This window comes from Pelecanus crispus, chromosome 10 (assembly GCF_030463565.1).
Source record: "Pelecanus crispus isolate bPelCri1 chromosome 10, bPelCri1.pri, whole genome shotgun sequence".
Classification (NCBI taxonomy): domain Eukaryota; kingdom Metazoa; phylum Chordata; class Aves; order Pelecaniformes; family Pelecanidae; genus Pelecanus; species Pelecanus crispus.
In genome coordinates, this window is record NC_134652.1 from 9,115,941 (window position 1) to 9,135,045 (window position 19,105).

The 19,105-nt window shown below is 40.0% G+C and overlaps 1 protein-coding gene across 1 annotated transcript in view; it reads left to right on the forward strand.

Annotated features, from left to right (window-relative positions):
* The window catches only part of GFRA1 (GDNF family receptor alpha 1), a 144,411-nt gene that overhangs the window by 116,952 nt on the left and 8,354 nt on the right, over positions 1-19,105 (forward strand). The window lies entirely within an intron of this gene.

Below are 19,105 nucleotides of genomic sequence, written 5' to 3' on the forward strand. Positions count from 1 at the left end.
ACTTAAGAGGTTTTTTGGCTGAGTAGGTCTGGGTATTAGGGAATATGTCGTGCTACAAACTTCGTGGTGAAGAAGCTGGACAAAGAAGCTATTTTGAATCAGGCACTTTCCTGAACTGTGGTGAAGGTCGTGGTGTGATTTTGGCCAACGGCTGCAGCGATTTTCTTTGGCACTTCAATTAGGCTATTCATGGTGAGTCATTGATTCTGGGTTTGAAGAGGCTCATCACTTGCTGAAGGCAGTATATGCAGCTCTTAGAAAGTTTGAAGAACTTGGGCAGGAGACAACTGCAAAATCAAGGCAGGAAAGAGGTAACAGGAAATGTAAGATGAAAACATCCTTAGGCCAGATTAGAATCTTAGGTTATAAAAATTTCTGGTGGTTTAAATGCAAAATTAGGTCAGGGATAGATCGGCTTGGCCTGTTTATTTTTGTCTTTACAGAAGGAAAATTGCTATGTAACACAAATGAAAGTGTCCAGGTTGTGTCATCTGGTATTAAGATACTTTTTCTCTGGATTCCCAAACTCTTCCACACTGGTAGCATTCACATTTCACTTACTTAGAAAAACTTGATTTTGTATTCTTCGTACTAAACTGTATCAGAGTTTCCATGTGCACTAAGATGAACAGTCCGTATCCCTCAGAAATATATTTTGTTTCTTAATTTTTCCTGCCCCAGTCTCTCACCTTTGTCCTTTTCTAGTTTCTCCATCTACTTTGAATTGGCAAATTACATATGAATTAACATTTTTCAGAGGCATTACGGAGTCACAAAGCATATAGGATTAGTAGTAGATGGTGTTGAGTTTAGGTCCTTCTGTTTTAATTCTGTTTTTCATATCTGTGCATATATTATATGTTAAGTTTTGTAAGTTATTGATGAGAGGGAGATAGTTACAAGCGTATATTTCTATATGCAGTAGTCATTTGACCAAATAGAATATGCTAAAAAGAAACGTAACCTTTTGAACCTGGAACTTGGAATATCTTGCATTTAAAGCAAAACCTTGATGGGTTATTGTTAATTCACTTCATGTTATATTAAAAAGTTGTTTTATGGGAGAGGTCACATTTTCCTTCAGTGTTTGTACAGTCCCCTGTAGAGTAAGGCCTCCAGATGCTACCAAAGTACACATGATAAATAATGAACTGAAGAAATGGCAAGCAATCACTAATCCCATTGGATTCAGTTTGATTTGCAAATGTTCCTCAAGCCTGAATATCCAGTGTTTTGAAAATAAATGAAATACTTCCCTGTCCTTACTCCTGTTACTCTGGCATTTTGAAGTCACATCCCACATGAGTTTGTCAGCAGTGCTTTAAAGCTGTGTTACGACTTCAAGTGCACCCCTGATATGCTTGACAAAAGAAGTAAAGGTCTGTAGGGAAAACAACTTCCTTTAAATGAATGATCTTTGCTGTTTTGTAGAAACTATAGATAAGTCCACACTAGAAGGCCACTGAAGTTATGTGAATCAAGCAGTTTTATTTTTGTGAAATACAACATTCTGGTGCCCGCTACTTCCTTGTGTCAGAATTGAAACATGAAGAACAAAGCTCCTATATTTTAACGCATTTTCCAAAAAATAACTGACGAATAGAGCCAAAACAAGCCCACACTTTTTAAAAGAAACCTGTGTTTGTTGGACAGTATGGTGCCACTTTGCATGTGAGACTTAAACCTCAATGCAAATTTTACAAAAGAACTGGAGGCATTCCTATCGCGCTTGGAGAAGGGTATTCATTCCAAGGCTCTCCTCCCATGAAAAATATGCCTTTGTAGTATTTTCAAAACATGAACTAGTGCGACCAAAAGCAATCTGAAGGGCTTTGTTACATGCTTAGCAGTTGAGCTGAAAGGTTTCAAAAAGGCAATATAGCCTAAACACTGTGAAAAGTAGAATTAAAAGCATTAGTCTCAGCACAAAATGACAATGGCAGAGAGGGGATAAGGAAATGATCATTGAGATGTTACAAAGCTGCATATCCCAGTTAGTGGGTTTAAAAATGCAGTGAAGGAAGAAAGAGCAGGAAGTGATTGATTAGTATCAATTGCCATAGAAATAAATAGAGTAAGGGAAGAAAGAGAGGGAAGTGATTGATTAGTATAAATCGCCATAGAAATGAACAAATACTAACCTCCTGGGATTGTAAAATACAGGGCACTAACCCAATCTGCCAAGAGTGTCGCCGGCTGAGCAGTTTTTGATACATTTTTTTCTGACTTGGTCAGAATGGTTGTACGAAAAGCGAGGATACACTAATGGTTTTGTCGCTGTGCCATGTTCTCCTGCAGACATGCAAACCTGGGAATCAGAGGGGTTGTGAATGCTTAAAGAGAATATGAGATACTTTTTATTTACCTGTACTCAATATTTATTTCAAATGGCTGCTGGAGGTTTGGACTTCTAAATACTTTTTGTTTCAGTGATGCTGTTTAGAAATTGTTCTTCATTTTAACTTACCATTGCTACAAGAATTTACAGTTCTCCCATTATGGTGGTATTTTCTTATTTCAGATTGATATAGAGAAATGTTGATTTCTGATATATGCTTATTTTATGTTTACTTTTTATTTTATTTTTTTAATGTTTATTTTATGCTTACATATGAATGGATTTGTGTAATATACTCTTTTTTCTATCCCTGAATTAAATCAGCACTCCATCTTTGCTAGGAAGATTTTAACTTCATCAAGCATCCTATAAACACTTTTATAAACCTGTCTTCTGATGAAGTTTGCTAAACACAGAGAGTATAGTGTTTAGTTTTATATAAAAGCTGAATTCAAGTTGAGGTGCTTGACATCTTGCAAAGGATCCTCAGCACCACATTAAAATAATTTGTAAAATATTGTGAACAAAAAGGAAGACAAATGCCAACAGCATGCTCCTTATACAGGCCAATTTTATTAAGTAATTGCCATCCCTGTCTTTTTTTCTCATAGCTTCACTCTAATGTTTCTATTTAACTGACATACTTGTTTATACTTCATTCTCAATCGCAACTTGTGTTCAGTACGCCAGTCAAAAAATGGTTATGGTCTTTCAGTCTCACATTCTACCACCACTGTTTGAACTGTCATGTTGGATTATTTGAAAAGGACAGAAGAATGAGTTTGGAAATGTGCTCATACCATGTATTCTTCAAGAAAAATGCTGCTTCTGCATTTAGGAGAGATGCATGGAACTGAAAGATGACAATGAAATAAACTTCAAGTGATAGATTAGACTAGATTAGACCAATTGTTACTACGTCATCAGCAGAGGTAAATAAAAAACTAAGACTTTCACACTGGGTTTTCTATAATATTTTAGAGGACATTTTGCACAAAATAAAAATGATAGAAGTCAAGATGGTTAAGGACATTTAAGTAAATTTAAGCATCGAAACCTATCAACTCCCTAGGTAGTTCTATACTTTGTTTTCTCATGTTGGTTATAAATGTCTTGCTCTAGTTAACCTTAGTTCAGCATTGAGAGAGAATTTAAGGTTTTTGGTCTTTTGAAGAAGTGTGAGAAGTGGATGCATGTAATTGAGATACATGGCTCTTCAGACTGAATACAAGTACTTTTCAGTTCACTCCAGTATGCGAATGTCTTTGTACTCTCTGCAGCAAAATTAAAAAATTATGAGATAGGAATTAAAAAGCTCAAACATTTTGTGGGGGAACAAGGAGGAAAAAAGAAATCTAGATACTTAAATATGTCGATTCTTCCTATTTGCATGTAAGATTAGTGAGTGTGTAGAACAGACGTGGATCATATTGCAAACCGTTCCTCCACAAATTCACGTAATTCTGCATAAACTTGGGACTTGAAAAAGTATCTATTATGGCCAGTCTTAGGACAAGAACAGCAGACAGAGCTCACAGTTCTCTGAGGAGACTAGGACTTAAACATGACTCACAGACTGAAAATGACTGTGCTTTTCACTTGGAGGTCTATCTGTTGCAGATCTTCAGCACTGTGTAAGGATCTGCTAATCTGGTGTTTGAAGTATGTCTATAATTATTTAATATAGCTTCCCGTGTGCTAACTACTATTATTATAAAGCATTGTGTAGGTGTTTGGAGAGGGTTAAAAGCTTCAGCGTAGTGTTATGAGTATCCAGACACAGCAGGTGTGGAGCTTCATGGACTGGTAATTGGGTGGTGGATGAACATAAGCAGGAAACACGGGCGGCATGTAGGTGTGTTGTTGATTAGGGGATAGTACAACTGCTGAGATAGTACACTGGAATAGAGACAACGGGAACTTGATTTATCCCCTGTGCACCAGTATTAGCTCACCCATATGCCTGGTACTGTCTTTTCCCCATCCCTTTACACAGCCTGTGATCCTTCTGGAGTTTTTCTTGTTTTGTGAAAAATGAGCACTGTCCTTTCAAATGCCTGGCCTGCTCTGTCCTTCGGGAGAAGTTGTACTTGGACCTCTTCCTCCAGGCACTGCAACCATGCAGAAAGTTATAGTCTGGGGCAAAAGATGGACAGGAATATAAAACTCCCTAAAAACTATTGGGATACTGTGCCAGAATAAAATGTAAAAAAATAGGAAAAGGATATTGACTAAATGTTTTGAATGAAAAGATTTAAATTTACCTCCTGTATTTCCAGGATTAGCTGACATAATGAGGTCAGCCTGCTGTTACAGGTGATTTAGAAAACACCTATTGGCAGCTTTTCTTCTGAAAAAGCAACATCTTTAATTTGCTTCAGTAGCAATTCTGTTGTACCTAAAGAAATCTTGTGTGCTTTGCATGTTCAGATTAAAATCTGGCAGCCAGGGATAATTTAAAGTTTCATCTTTAATCTTATACTCCTAATTTGGGGAGCACTGAACAAAATTCTGTCTTTTACCAAAAGAGAGACTGCTTTGTCATTGATTTCATTGACATTGATTCCAGCGAAGTTAATCCTTGTTTGCTTCAGCACCATGCTGGAGTGTGTCCTCAAAAAACGTGGAAGTATAAAATTCTGTGAGACTGTATTCCTTCACTACACTGTCTTTGCACCTTTCAGATAGAACCAGAGGAAGTCAGGTCACTGTGAGCAAGGGACAGGTTTGGGTTTTCAGTCTGTTTGGCCATCTCGGTGTTCATGGGCAGGAAGGCGAGCAGCAGTCCACCTGCATTACTGTGCACACAGTGGACCTTGGTGGCAAAAGGCTGCTTTGCAGTGAATGTATACATCCATACATACTAATGGTATGATCATGTAGACTGCTCCCACTCGGAGCAAGGCTACACTTGGGTTCTTCACCATCCTTGCCAAAGAATTTCAGGACCACACAAGATACATCATTTTCAAGCTTGTTGAAATCCTGCTGAAGTTAAAGATCTGATTAATACAGCTGATTAATTTCTAAGTACAGAGAGTTTTTTGCCTCTCTTCTGAACATCAGAGGAACAGTTTGACGATGTAGCCAAGTATCATGCCCTATAGGCTCAGATGTATCATATTAGTGTCAGCGTTGCTATGAGACGTCAACCATCAGTAGTCAGTAGAAAATTGTTCTCATTTACCAGCCTTGGTTGAACTTCTTATTTGAACATCAGGTCCTCTTGCAAGATCGGTCATGATTTGTGGAGTAAACTACAGGCTAAAACTCTCCGACAGTGTAAGTCAACACATCTCTGTTATTATCACCAGAGCTACACAGACGTACACTGGTTAACGTTCAGTCTCCTTGGCATGTAGAGCTCTCTGTAAGACTACCTGATGTTTAATGATCAATGCTCTGATGAAACATTTTTAATGTTGGAAGTCAGGTGTAGTAAACTTCTCTTACTGAAAGCAGCAAAATGGCTTATTTTGCATATTAGAATTACAGTTTAAATTATGGTTTTTTGATTAGCATGCTTTTCATTATACCAAAATATTGTGCATGTATACTGCTGAAGAGCCTAATACTTCAGAATTATTTCATCAATGATAAAATATTTTACACTTCATTTAAAAAAAAAGTTTTAATAGCCTGAGCATCTTTAGTGTATTATAATAATATAGCGCTTTATAGCAGACTGTAAAACTCCAGACTACAGTTTTAGGAATCATGCAATTTTGTTTTATAGTTTAATAATTGTTCAATTGAAAATGAGTATGAGGTTACTAAAAACCAATTTAATGACTTACAAATCACAGAATCGTAGAATAGTTTGGGTTGGAAGGGACCTTTAAAGGTCATCTAGTCCAACCCCCCTGCAGTGAGCAGGGACATCTTCAACTCGATCAGGTTGCACAGAGCCCCATCCAACTTGACCTTGAATGTTTCCAGGGATGGGGCATCTGCCACCTCTCTGGGCAACCTGTGCCAGTGTTTCACCACCCTCATTGTGAAAAATGTCTTCCTTATATCTAGTTTGAATCTACCCTCCTTTAGTTTAAAACCATTACCCCTTGCCCTGTCGCAACAGGCCCTGCTAAAAAGTTTGTCTCCATCTTTCTTATAAGCCCCCTTTAAGTATTGAAAAGCCGCAGTAAGTTCTCCCCAGAGCCTTCTCTTCTCCAGGCTGAACAACCCCAACTCTCTCAGCCTGGCCTTGTAGGAGAGGTGCTCCAGCCCTCGGATCATTTTTGTGGCCCTCCTCTGGACCCGCTCCAACAGGTCCATGTCCTTCTTGTGCTGAGGGCCCCAGAACTGGACACACAGTTTTATTAAAATGAACTACACACCTCTACAGAAAATTGATATTTCTATGGACAGGTTATAATTCTTATCCTCAGAAAGAATTTTGCAAATTATTGCTACTAAAAGCAGATGTAGCATTTGCAGTGTTCCCTTAAGCCACAGTTGTTTCTACGTTTCGCATCAGTATCCTCTTATAGGAATACCCACAAAAATACAAAGTGCTAGAATAAACCAGAATCAGAAAATTGGATCACGTCAGATAAGCCAAATCAAACTATTCACAGCCCGTGTTATTACTTTATGTGCTGCTTCGTCATGTTAAAGGTATTCCTAATGTCAGACAACTTTAGTTCTCAATCAAATATCTAGTCCATCGTGTATTTCCCTTTTAAAACAGATAGCTCACTATAGCCTGCAAAAAACAGCCATAAAATGGAGTACAGTATTATAATTTAATTTTAAGGCATAACTACTCCTAATAAAAATTCTAGGTCATTGCATTGCAATGGTAGATGTTAAATCATATTGTCTTTGGAAGTATAGTTCATAATGTATTGTGCGTTTATGGGACTTGACAAAGTGCTTTGTTTAAGACATATTGTTTGCTGTTAGGAAATACTAGGTTTTAGCCATGACTCAGCTTCCATTTATACTTGTGTAAGTGAAAGTAACTCTGGTTATGCCAGCAGGCTGACCCTGTTGCAAAGCAAGCGCAGGCAAAAGCAATTGTGCCACCAGGTTTCTAATGGAACAGAGAACAAGAATACAGTCCTTGAAATCATTAGTACTTTATTTTAAGTGGAATAGCTTGCAGAAGTCCTACTTGTAGACCAGAATCCCATCATACTAGCTATTCCACAGGCTCATAATGAAAAGGTACTCCTGATCTTAAAAACCCAATGAATTACAGTTAACTTCAGTGAAGCTATCACCTCGTAGCCTTTATTTATTCTGAAAACCACATAGTATATTTGAGTGCTCTAGAAACAATAAGTATTTCACTATTATAAACTATGTTAATACACTACATTATCCTTAAAAAGTATATCCATAGAGATACATGAGGAAAACCAAAGTAAAAGACTCGCACTAGCTCCGATAATTGATACAGTTGCCAATACAGAGATGTTTCTTTCTAAAGTATGAAAATAGCTCGGTGGTTGCCAGAATTGATTAAAATTTAACAAATAAAATCTTTCTTTATCAATTCTGCCATTTTTGCAAAGAATTGTTATTTGCTAGGCAAGTAAAAGGATTTCACAAGACTTTTATAATTGAAATGTATTTTTAAACACTGTTATTGAAGGAGGTATTGATGTTTTTGTTTTGTAGTGTGACAGTTTAAGACAAATGCCAGTGTGGAGGCTAAATAATTTTGGATAGCAAAGCACTTTAATCACAGGTGCATACAGTTTTACAAATTACATGCCTTCTCTGTCTCGTGGGTGGATGGTGCAGGGGGTGTGAGAGGTCAGGGGAGCAGTGTAGCAAATTGTTGCACAACCTCGAAGGCTCACTCCCAAGAGGGACCCTGATGCGTTGTGCACAGACCTGGTGCAGGGTCATGAGGTTTCCTTCATCTTTTCCTGCTCCCTGAAATCCCCGGAGGCTGAAGAGATGGTCCCAGGTCCTGGAGTAGGGTTGTGGGGCTGCCCAGAGTCTTCCCAAAATCTTTGTTCTGTGGTATTTTTATGAGTCCTCGGGTATATGAGTGGGTAGAGAAGAGCTCACAGATGACTACTGCATTCAAATTACACTGTAATTCTCTGATTTGCTGTCACCCTTGTTGGCTCTTGCAATCTGCTTGTTGCAGACACTTCTGGATGCTTCTTAATGATCAACAGGTTGTTTGCATAATTAGCTATCTCTTTCCTAGAGCACACCAAACCTGTGCTGCTGTTTGTGACAAGTCGTTGATCGTATTTTGTCTACTGCTACAGCAAAGTGTTGATTAAAGTTCACTGTCTTATGCTGACAGGTCTGTCTGATTTATTTTCAGTCCAAAATAATTTTAAAGAAGATAAGAATTGGGTAGTATGCAGAAGCCACTGCCCTGTTGTGGTAGGTCCTGAGCAGTTATCAGGCAAATAGAGTTCTCCACAGGCCTCAGGAGCCTTGTGCACATGTTTAATTGTCTATTTCTTAGTAGTTTCAAGTGTTCAGATTGCCTTGTTGCTGGCTTTAGCTGAATCATTATGAAGAATATAATAGAGTTAAAGCATTTGAAGAAGGTGTATGACTTTGAGTACTCCAGTGCTCAGAAAAATAGAAAGGATTACCTGATGTTACCCACTGGATGAAAATGGGCTTGAAGGCATTTCCCATATTCTCTCCTTTTACGCATCTTGCAGAACATGCCAGTTGTGGAAGTGGATGTGGCAGTTTTGTTCATCCTCTTACACTCAGTCTCATGGCTACATTACTTGCTCTGGCACAGAACTGTAATCTTTCCTCTGGAGGTCTAAACATCTCTGTAGTACCAGCAAAGAAAATCACACTGCTTGTAGAGAGATAGATTCCCTTAAACTCATACCTGGATAGCAGATCTAAACACAAAGATCCTTTTTAAACATCTTCCTGTACCCTTGGAAACCCTCCCTATTAGAAATAATAGAAATTCAAGAAATACACTATTTTATCATGGAGGAAAGTTCCCCTTCAGAAAATGATAACCGACTAGTTCTGCCTATCTATGTGATGTGAGTTGTTAGACTGTTAATCTCAGTTTACTGGCATATCTACTCCATCTCTGAAACCTCACCTCCAGTTAACTATTAGTCTTTACTAGATCCTTTTCCTATCTGTCCTTTCCTCTTTTTTTTTTTTTTTTTTTTTTTGTCCTTTCTTCTTGCAGATCCCCTCTGTAATCTTTGGGCACTCAACTGCCTCATAGACTTATTATGGTATGAAATTTATCAGTATATATTTTTCTGTATTCCATGTGCCTGATGTAATGGCTAAATGCAGTTTCAGGGGGAAAAAAAGGACTGCACAAGACTGAGCAGGAGGGATGCTGAGCTTGTACGGCACAGGAGGAGTCACCATGCCATCTCTGGCTTGACTGCCTTCGAAGCTAGAGCGGGCAAAGGGGAAGGGGCTGGGGGTTTTGGCCATACTGGGGTGCAATAAGAGATTGGAGTAGGTCTGTGTTTTGGTTTGGAAAAAAAGTCTGAGGCAACCCTGCTTCCTTGTCCTTGATTGAAGAGGATACATTGCCTTCCTCTGGCAACAGCAAACCCAAGTACATGAAGTATGTTTATGCATATAAGGTCATTTAATTTGAGTCTAAACAGGTAATCACATGACCTAATCAAATTCTGCTTTTGTTTATACACTTGTAAAAACGGAATAACTCTATAGTCGTGTACATTGCAATTATCCGTAAGTGTATGTTGTAATTACCAGTTACTCCTTAGATATATATACATCATTCTTTGATATTTCTAGGTAACCCATAAACTAATGTTCTTAAAAAATAAATTACCCAGGCTCTCAGTTATCATGTGGCAGATATGATCAAAAGCATTTCAGTGATAATAAAGAAGATTTTTTTAGGAATAGTTTCTTCCTTGTAACCAGCAGCAAATGAAATATAGAAAAGCCCAATGGAAATTAGAATACGGTAGTACATAATCATTCTAAATCATACACTAGTGGCAAGGCAGCATAGCTGCAAAAATAGTATACTGTTGAAGAGCTAAATTTTGGAACATTTTCCATAGCATGCCTACATTTTTCAAGTAGTCAAACCAAGTTTATAGGACAGAAAATGAAACACAGCCTTTTAACCAAATTGGCTAACATATACTCTTAATAAAAAAAAAAAAAAATTAACAATAACAAAACATCTGAACATAAATATATTTTTGTTCTGCTTTTAACCTGTCTGCTCATTTTACTTACAGTCTTCACTGTACATTAGTAATCAAATACTGGAAATAAATCACACCCTTTATCTCCTACTTACTTTTTATCCCTATGACTTCTAATCAGCTGTCTTAGCTGAATAATACATCTCTACGTTACCCGCAAACCATCTACTCTACAGAATTTTTCAACTTGCTGTTGAGTCCCAGAACATGAGACACTGTCACCCATTTCAGTTCCCTGCCTTCAAAATCAATAGGAGTTCAAAATGTTTATTTTAGTCTGTACTTTGGAGGAGAGCCTAACAATTTCACACTAAATTGTGATTCTAATCAGTGGACTTGGGCTAATAATCCCACCTCAGGTTAAGTCCTCCTGCCTGGTTAGCTCTTTCTGTGAGCCACAAGTAAACAGGCTGACTGTTGTGCATAATGCAGGGTATTTTTTCATAGGTTCACTCAGCATGTGTCCTAAAGAATTATAGGATTATCCTCCCTCATGTCTTTCTTAAAACAGAATTAGGTATTCAGGGCAGTAATTTACTAAATACTGCATTACATGGTAGTACATTATTTTTCCAGACTGACATTTTCAGAAGCCTCAAGTTGCCTCTAATTCAAGGCTAGATATGCATTACCACATGCACATAAACATTTGGATGTACTGAATTCATGCTCAGATTTGAAAAGTGTGCATTCAGATTTGTTATGTACATGGCAGGTAAGACGTGTACCAGGTGGGATCTAAATAGCTACCTGCAGTCGTAAGTACATAATTTGTGCAGAGTTGGGTAAGTAGGCATATAAAATAAGTGTGCACAGATGAAAGCAAAGCAGTTACAAGTATCTGTGAAAACCCATTCCTAAATTTGGGTCTGCACAAATGTAAAAAAGTGGTTTGATAAGAACTTTTCTGATCAACAGTGTTTAGTATGTTTTTTACACACTTTTTGTTTCACAATGGCTTGCCCTCCTCTAGAAAAAGTAGTGCATTAAAAGTTGCACGTATCCAAGTTAAATTCTTGAAGATAATGAATTCTATGTCAGTATGCTACTCTGCACACTTCAATCGCATACGCACTGCAATTATCTGGTTCTGAGGGCAAATTTAGGGATCTGTTCCTGCAGGGAACTAACTGCCTGTGTACAATTTCAGAAGTCAAATGCAAATTCAGAAGGAAAAATTGTCCCTTTTCTCATACTGATTTTAAACTTAATTAGTTTGACAAATTCTTGCAACTATTTGCAGAATCATGCTCTCATCAAGACTTGGCCTAAGCCCTATTACTTTTAATTAAGATTTCCTGATTATTCCTAAGGATTCAGTCACGGTTATTTGCAGATGAGAAATTCAGATTGTTATAGGCACAGCTGAAAAGGTTTAGATAAAAAACACACCCAGTCTATACCCAGAGAACAACGTAATGAGGATACTTAGGAATCATTAATTAAGGAGAGGCTTTTCACGTTCAGGCTGATGGCTGAGATACAATGTTCCATTTAGTAGCACTACAACTCTTTGGTAAGTGCCCTTACTGAGAGAGCTCTGCTCTTTGGAAGCTGAGCTGATCACCCTGGGTCCACATCGCAGGGACAGCCACTAAAATACAAGTCATGCTGGCTCATGTCAGTGTAACAGGAGACTGGACTCTGGTGTTTCATGAACATTTAAAGAGAGCAACTGGCAAAGCTGCAGCTCCAAATAATCTCCAAGCCAGTGAGATGCATCTGCTCATATATGCTCTGCAAGTCCTCATTCATCATCTGCTGCCCTTTGTTATGTACAAAGCCTGTTGTAGTGCAATTATGTTCATCCATGCACAGCATATCAGAAGTGCGATGTCCTATGCTGTTCAAGTGGTCACTGAGTGTGAGCAGCATGGTGATATCGCGGATCCCTTTTAATCAAGCTGCTCTCAAATACTAGAGAGGCTAATCCCATCTTGGCCACTGAACATGGCATCTCTTCAACCCGTTAAACTCACTTCTGACTGGGACAGCTCAACGCTGTAGTGCAGTATCAGTGCTGGTGTGTATACGCAGCCTGCATATACAACATACATATGTCAATATACAGTAGACAATAGTCTACATTATACTCATCCTTCATCTCTAGTCTTACTTCTGATTTTGTTGCCATAGTCAACACACACCCAGATGTATTTTTTTGGAATGCTTCCTCTTTGGAAACTTGATGACAACATATTGACACTGAAACTTGCTAGTAAGACAAAGCTGATGCTTGCGGGTATTAGATGCATGAGTAGGTAGATCACAAAAAAACACCTCTCACTTGATGCTGTTTTCTACTTGCCTCAGCTCAGTCCAGAGCTATTAATAAAACTGTTATGCATTCAGGGAAATATTTGCTGCCAACCATCATCAATCAAGGTTCTCTTCAGATAGCACTCTCAAGATGTTTTTCTAGGTGAAACCTTCTAAGCTCTCTCTTGAGTCCCACTAAAGGATGTTAAAATTTGGTAGCACAGGGCACCTTCCAGATTTTTCTTGTAGGGTTTGCAATGGAATTAGAAAAATCTGAGTATATAGGAGGACTGTCCCTTTTTAACAGAGCAGCTCATCTCACGGAAAGGGAAATGAAGGGCATGGAGAAACATCCTGAGTGCTTTGTGACGTTATAAACCTATGTCCCATTAATTCCTCAGTTTCTTTGATGAACTGCACTGCCTGAGGTGCAAATTAGTGCCACTTTTGTGCATTGAACCTGTCCTCTTAAGAGAAGAAGTGCTCCAGAACCGCCTCCTCATTTCAAAAATACTACAGAATAGTTGTCAGTATTGACCTGAGCTAGACTGAACTAGCTACCTCAGAATATAAGGCCGTATATCCCATTAATAATCCCCTGAACTATCCAGTCTGCCACAACATAATACTTCAAAAAGTAGGCAAACTACTCACAATAAATCTTAAAAAGCTTCTTCCAGTTTAATATGGAAACCTTACAAAATATACCCAAAGCGATCCTGTTGATCTCCATTACTTGCATTATTAGTATTCATCTATTTGTATTTTCTGGCTTATTAAATGTAAACATAAATGTAAGCCTTCTGTCCTTCTGTGAACAATTTGTTGATGAAACAAAGCAGGATCATATCCTGTGAACACAATTTTGCATAATCTGATAATTATTTGCATAATCTGGTTATTACAGGCTCAGATTTATTTTAATAGGGTTATAATTGTTAAACATCTAATATTCACAATACTTTTTGTGTCTAAGAAATTGTTTCAGTGATGGAAAAAATTTCTCAGTACTTCTTACTGAGCTCCAATTTGAGGCCGTGTACGCAGATGATATTAGGAAGTTACTTTTCATTTTCGCTTGCTGCTGCCTGGCCAGTGGAAGAATTCCTGTTGGTGCAGTGGGATTAGGGCAGTAAAGAATAAGGCACCTTTCTAATAAGGCCAGGATTCTGCAGACTCCTCTTACATGAGAGTTTCTCTGCTTATTTGAATGGCTTCATTAACTACAGTGTAACTGTTGTGCGTGAGAGCATCATTCATGTGTAAATAATGAGTATGAGGAAGGCCACTATAATATCGTCCATTAAAGTATAGTCCACTATAGTATAGCCCATGAAAGAGAATTAGTGTTAGGATTTCACTTCTAGTATTTTTGAGAAGGGACAATTTTTCTCTCCTTTGCTCACTTCAGCAGGGGAAGAACAAATGTGGGATGCTGCATCGAAGTCTCTCACAAGTACTGAGTTTTAAGAGCCATACTGCACGGGCTTTTTAATAATGTTTAGGAAGCTGACAGGACAAACCAAGGTCTAGCTTAGCTAACGGAGATCTGTGGACAGGACCAACTGGATGTTTATTTTTTTTCAGTCATGGCTTAAATCTGTTGAAACCTATGCTTGTTGTAGAAAATAAAATGCCAACAATCAAAATCGTATGATATTAATTCACTTTAGAAATTAAAATGCTATCAGAATATATTAATCAGGAATGCTAACAGTGAATTTGAATACCTTTCTACAAAAATATAAAGGCATCTGTCATGAAAATAAAAATAATTATAGACACAGCTAGCAGCTATGCTTAAAGTTGAAATTGTCTTATGTTTCACATAAAAAAATAACAATATAACAAAAAGCTCACCTTGCCCAGGTGGCCAAGAAGGCCAACAGCATCCTGGCTTGTGTCAGGAATAGTGTGGCCAGCAGGAGCAGGGAGGTGATTGTTCCCCTGTACTCGGCGCTGGTGGGGCCGCACCTGGAATACTGTGTCCAGTTTTGGGCCCCTCAATACAAGAAAGACATTGAGGTGCTGGAGCGTGTTCAGAGAAGGGCAACGAAGCTGGTGAAGGGTCTGGAGCACAGGCCTTATGAGGAGCGGCTGAGGGAACTGGGGTTGTTTAGCCTGGAGAAGAGGAGGCTGAGGGGAGACCTTATCGCTCTCTACAACTACCTGAAAGGAGGGTGTAGCGAGGGGGGTGTTGGTCTCTTCTCCCAAGTAGTTAGCGATAGGACGAGGGGAAATGGGCTCAAGCTGCACCAGGGGAGGTTTAGGTTGGATATTAGGAAAAATTTCTTTACGGAAAGGGTGATGAAGCATTGGAACAGGCTGCCCAGAGAGGTGGTGGAGTCACCATCCCTGGAAGTGTACAAAAAACAGGTAGATGTGGCACTTCGGGACATGGTTTAGTCTAGTCTGCCCTTAATTGGTTTAGTGTGGACTTGGTAATGTTAGGTTAATGGTTGGACTGGATGATCTTAAAGGTCTTTTCCAACCTAAATGATTCTATGATTCTATAAGGACAGGGAGAGATCACCAGTTACTGTCATGGGCAAAACAGACTCAACTTGGGGAAATCAGTTTAATGTATTGCCAATCAAATCAGAATAGGGTAGTGAGAAATAAAAACTAAATCTTAAAACACCTTCCCCCCACCCCTCCCTTCTTCCTGGGCTTACTTCACTCCCAATTTCTGCACTTCCTCCCCCCAAGTGGTGCAGGGAGATGGGGAATGGGGGTTGCGGTCAGTTCATCACATGTTGTCTCTGTCACTCCTTCCTCCTCAGGGGGGGACTCCTCACATTCTTCCTCTTTAGGCTCTTTTGGGCACATCCCCTGCTGTGGCGTGGGGTCCTCCACGGGTGTAGGTGGATCTCTGCTCCCCTGTGGGCCTCCATGGGTGCAGGGCACAGCTGCCTCCATGGGCTGCACCAGGGGTGCAAGGGAATCTCTGCTCTGGCACCTGGAGCACCTCCTGCCCTCCTTCTGCATTGACCTTGGTGTCTGCAGGGCTGTTCCTCTCACATATTCTCGCTCCTCTCTCCAGCTGCAATTGCACAGTTCCCCCCCGCCTTCTTAAATATGTTATCCCAGGGGCACTACCACCGTTGCTGATGGGCTCGGCCTTGGCCAGCGGCGGGTCCATCTTGGAGCCACTGGCATTGGCTCTATCAGACATAGGGGAAGCTTCTAGCAGCTTCTTACAGAAGCCACCCCTGCAGCCCCCTCCACCACCAAAACCGTGCCACGCAAACCCAATACACTCACCTTGGTAAATTTGATTGCATTATTTAAAAATAATCTTTCTGATATTTTTCTTCTGAATGGTATTTTCAGGGCTAGAAAGGAACACGGATATTGAGGCAAGTACTGCAGCAACTTCACTAAAATTTCAGCCCTGCCAGTTCTGAGGATACATCTGTGCACCTGCAGAATTAAACTACAGGATTAGAGGAACAGGGAGAAAATGCTTTAAATTTTTATTTCAGTGGCACTTCTGGAGACCAGATTGTGCCAAAAATGCAAAATTCACCAATTAATCCGAATCACAGCTGTTCAAGATTGAGTTATTTTAAAAGAAAAAAAAAACAGTCTCTAAATCACGTCATGATTTAATGGGGCTCGGGTACAGGCATAGTCACATAACTGTGGGTGTAAGGAAAGTAATACACTGGGCTTGAAATGTGTAAGCAAAACTGAAGAGGGGAGGGTATAGCTGTATGGTGGGCACCTCAACTAAGTGGCTGGTTTCTTCTACTTTTCTGTGCAAGGTTACTTTAGTATCTGCAGCCTTTGCTTTTGCCTCCCTGTAATTGCAGTGAAGTCACTTCCTATCTGAAGTGTTTTGAAACCCTTTTAAGGTTTTCTGTGTTTTCTTTCTGTGCGTAATCATGCCAGTACTCACAACACACACACGCGTACTCATATGGTTAATAAAGAGAAAAGTCTTGAACATTTTTAGTCACTTAACCAAAAGCAGGTGTTCATGGTCATTCTCTTCCCTTCCCTTTTAAAATTTATGAGTGAACGCGGTGCTCAAGAAACCAGCAATAATATCCGTTGCTTAAGGTTGGCATAACACAAACAGAAGCTTCCTGTAATGCTCAGCGCTCAAGGCCTCGTGCAAACTGGTGTTCAAGTAAGCTTGCCTGATCTTTGCTTCCAGCTGCAGAACCAGAGGCCACCACTCCTGGTGCTGCTGTCCGAGTGTGGAGGCAACGCGTTGCCTTGTTTTCTTAATCTTGTCCACCTGCTGACAGCTCAGAGCTGGATGTCTCATGAGGCCAACCGATGCAGTGACCATCCCTACTGAGCTCTCTTCCTGCAACTATACCTTTGGCTTGGGAGGTTCCCACACTTTTCTTAGCAGAGTCCCAGCCACAGACCGTCCTGTCATCTGCTCTGTGCAAAGGAGAACTTGGCTGCAAGTACAGGCATAGTGCACGTGTGCCTAGCTCAGAGTAGTGCATCACAGCCGCCCTCCAGCCCGCAGCTACCTGCCAAGGCACACCTGGAGGTGTGAGATGCGGCATAGAGGCACTGTAGCTGCATAAGTATGGTGCCTCTTTTCAAGGCTCATTAGCGCAATGCAGGCCTGTGCTGTTCTGGCTGAGCTGCTTTTAGTCCCCTAGTAGCCATGGCTGACAGCTGCTCAGGAGTGTTTACACCACACTCCAGTGCACCACGTAGCCCAGTCTAATAGGGGAGGTAGGTACTTTGCCTGCTGCCAAACAGAACAATTTTGTTTGCATATTCAGACACGCAAGGGCACACACTCCAGCCGGGGGAAGTGTTGTGGGATCTGTAGTTCTTCAATGGCTTACCTTTATTCAAAACTAAAAGCTGAGTATGTCTTTTAACTGGGCTTGTAATGGCTTTGTGTTCATGGTGCTTTTCTTTAGATGCTTTTCAGTGTGCAAGAGCCAGATGCTACTTGTAACTGCTATGTATGGTACTGGGTTGATAGCTGTGGTGAATCACTAGGGAAATGGGTTTTAATAATAAAACCCCAAACATCTCGACTTCGGATTACATGGCTGTTCAGTTTTATAACTAGAGGAAAAAAAAAGAAAACCTAGGCAGCCTAAGTCATTGAGATATTAACCTAACAAAACTTATTCCGTCTATGCTTTTTAGTATTCTGTTTTTTCCTCTGCCCTTCTTAATGCAAAAATATTTGCTTGAGGCAAATCCATAAAAAAGACCGTATTAGGAGAATTGCATAATATCGCCTAAAAATAGGAAGCAAGAATCTAGGACTACAGAAATTCATTTTACTCAGATAAATGAATGACTGAACACGCAAACAAAATGGTTAGCAAGTTACTGTACTGCCATGAGAGGTAAGTCAGTCAGTTCAGTTGGCTTGGCTGGGTGTCATATTTTGTGCTGTGCTCACTGAGAGACTAATTGCTTGAAATAAATATTTGAAGACCTCTGTTTCTGGTCCTTTTAAGCTGTTTGAATAGTTTGGTGCTTCTGGATATGATCTGGTTTTTATAAAACCTTTAAGATTGCTGTTAGGCAGGTTTTGTGCCATATTGTCTCACCCATATAAGTGCATTGAGAGATGGGGCTTAATTAAGTCTCATCTTTATTAACATAAGGATCTAGGAATGGTCCAGCATTATTGCATACGGTACAGGTCATCCTTCCTTCTTTCCACACTTGTTTCTGCTCATTTTGGGAGGATTACTCCCAGCCCCTCCACTTGACCTCCCAATCAAATTTTCTTTTAATTTTAAGATTGAAGAGGTTGGAGGGAGGAGTTTTTTCTATCTGTATCACACTTTATCAAATTTAGGACCATTTCTCAGATTTCTGAAGCGATGTCTGCTGCTAAGTGTGTTTCCATCTACAACTATCAAGAGACCCAAGTCTCTGCACTGGACACCTGTTAGACCAGAGCTAATTTGATCCATCGTTACCCAGTGGCCTGGGGAAGAGACACCGTTCCCAGCCCACCTGGCCCTGTCCAGAAGAGACTGGGCTGTGCTACCTCATTGGCGACCGAAGAGCTGGAAAGCTGGGTTTAGCAAAACGAGGACCTACATGTGTCCCAGCCCCTCTTCCCAGAGCATTCCTCTTGCCTGCCCTGTGGTGAAGCCTTTTCTTTTCAACCCCCTTTCCTCCTGAAGGAATGCATGGGAACAATCTCAGGAGATGCACCGTCCCTTTTTTTCCTTTCCTGACCAGAAAACAAACCTCCCTGCTTTGAGATTGCCCTCTATCCCTTGCTTCTGAAGCTTAAGTACTCAAAACTAGCAAGAATCTATTAATGTTGAGGGATAAGGGGACTTCTTAAATGACACGTGTGTCCCTTAAGACAGCCAGAGCTTTCTGAAGG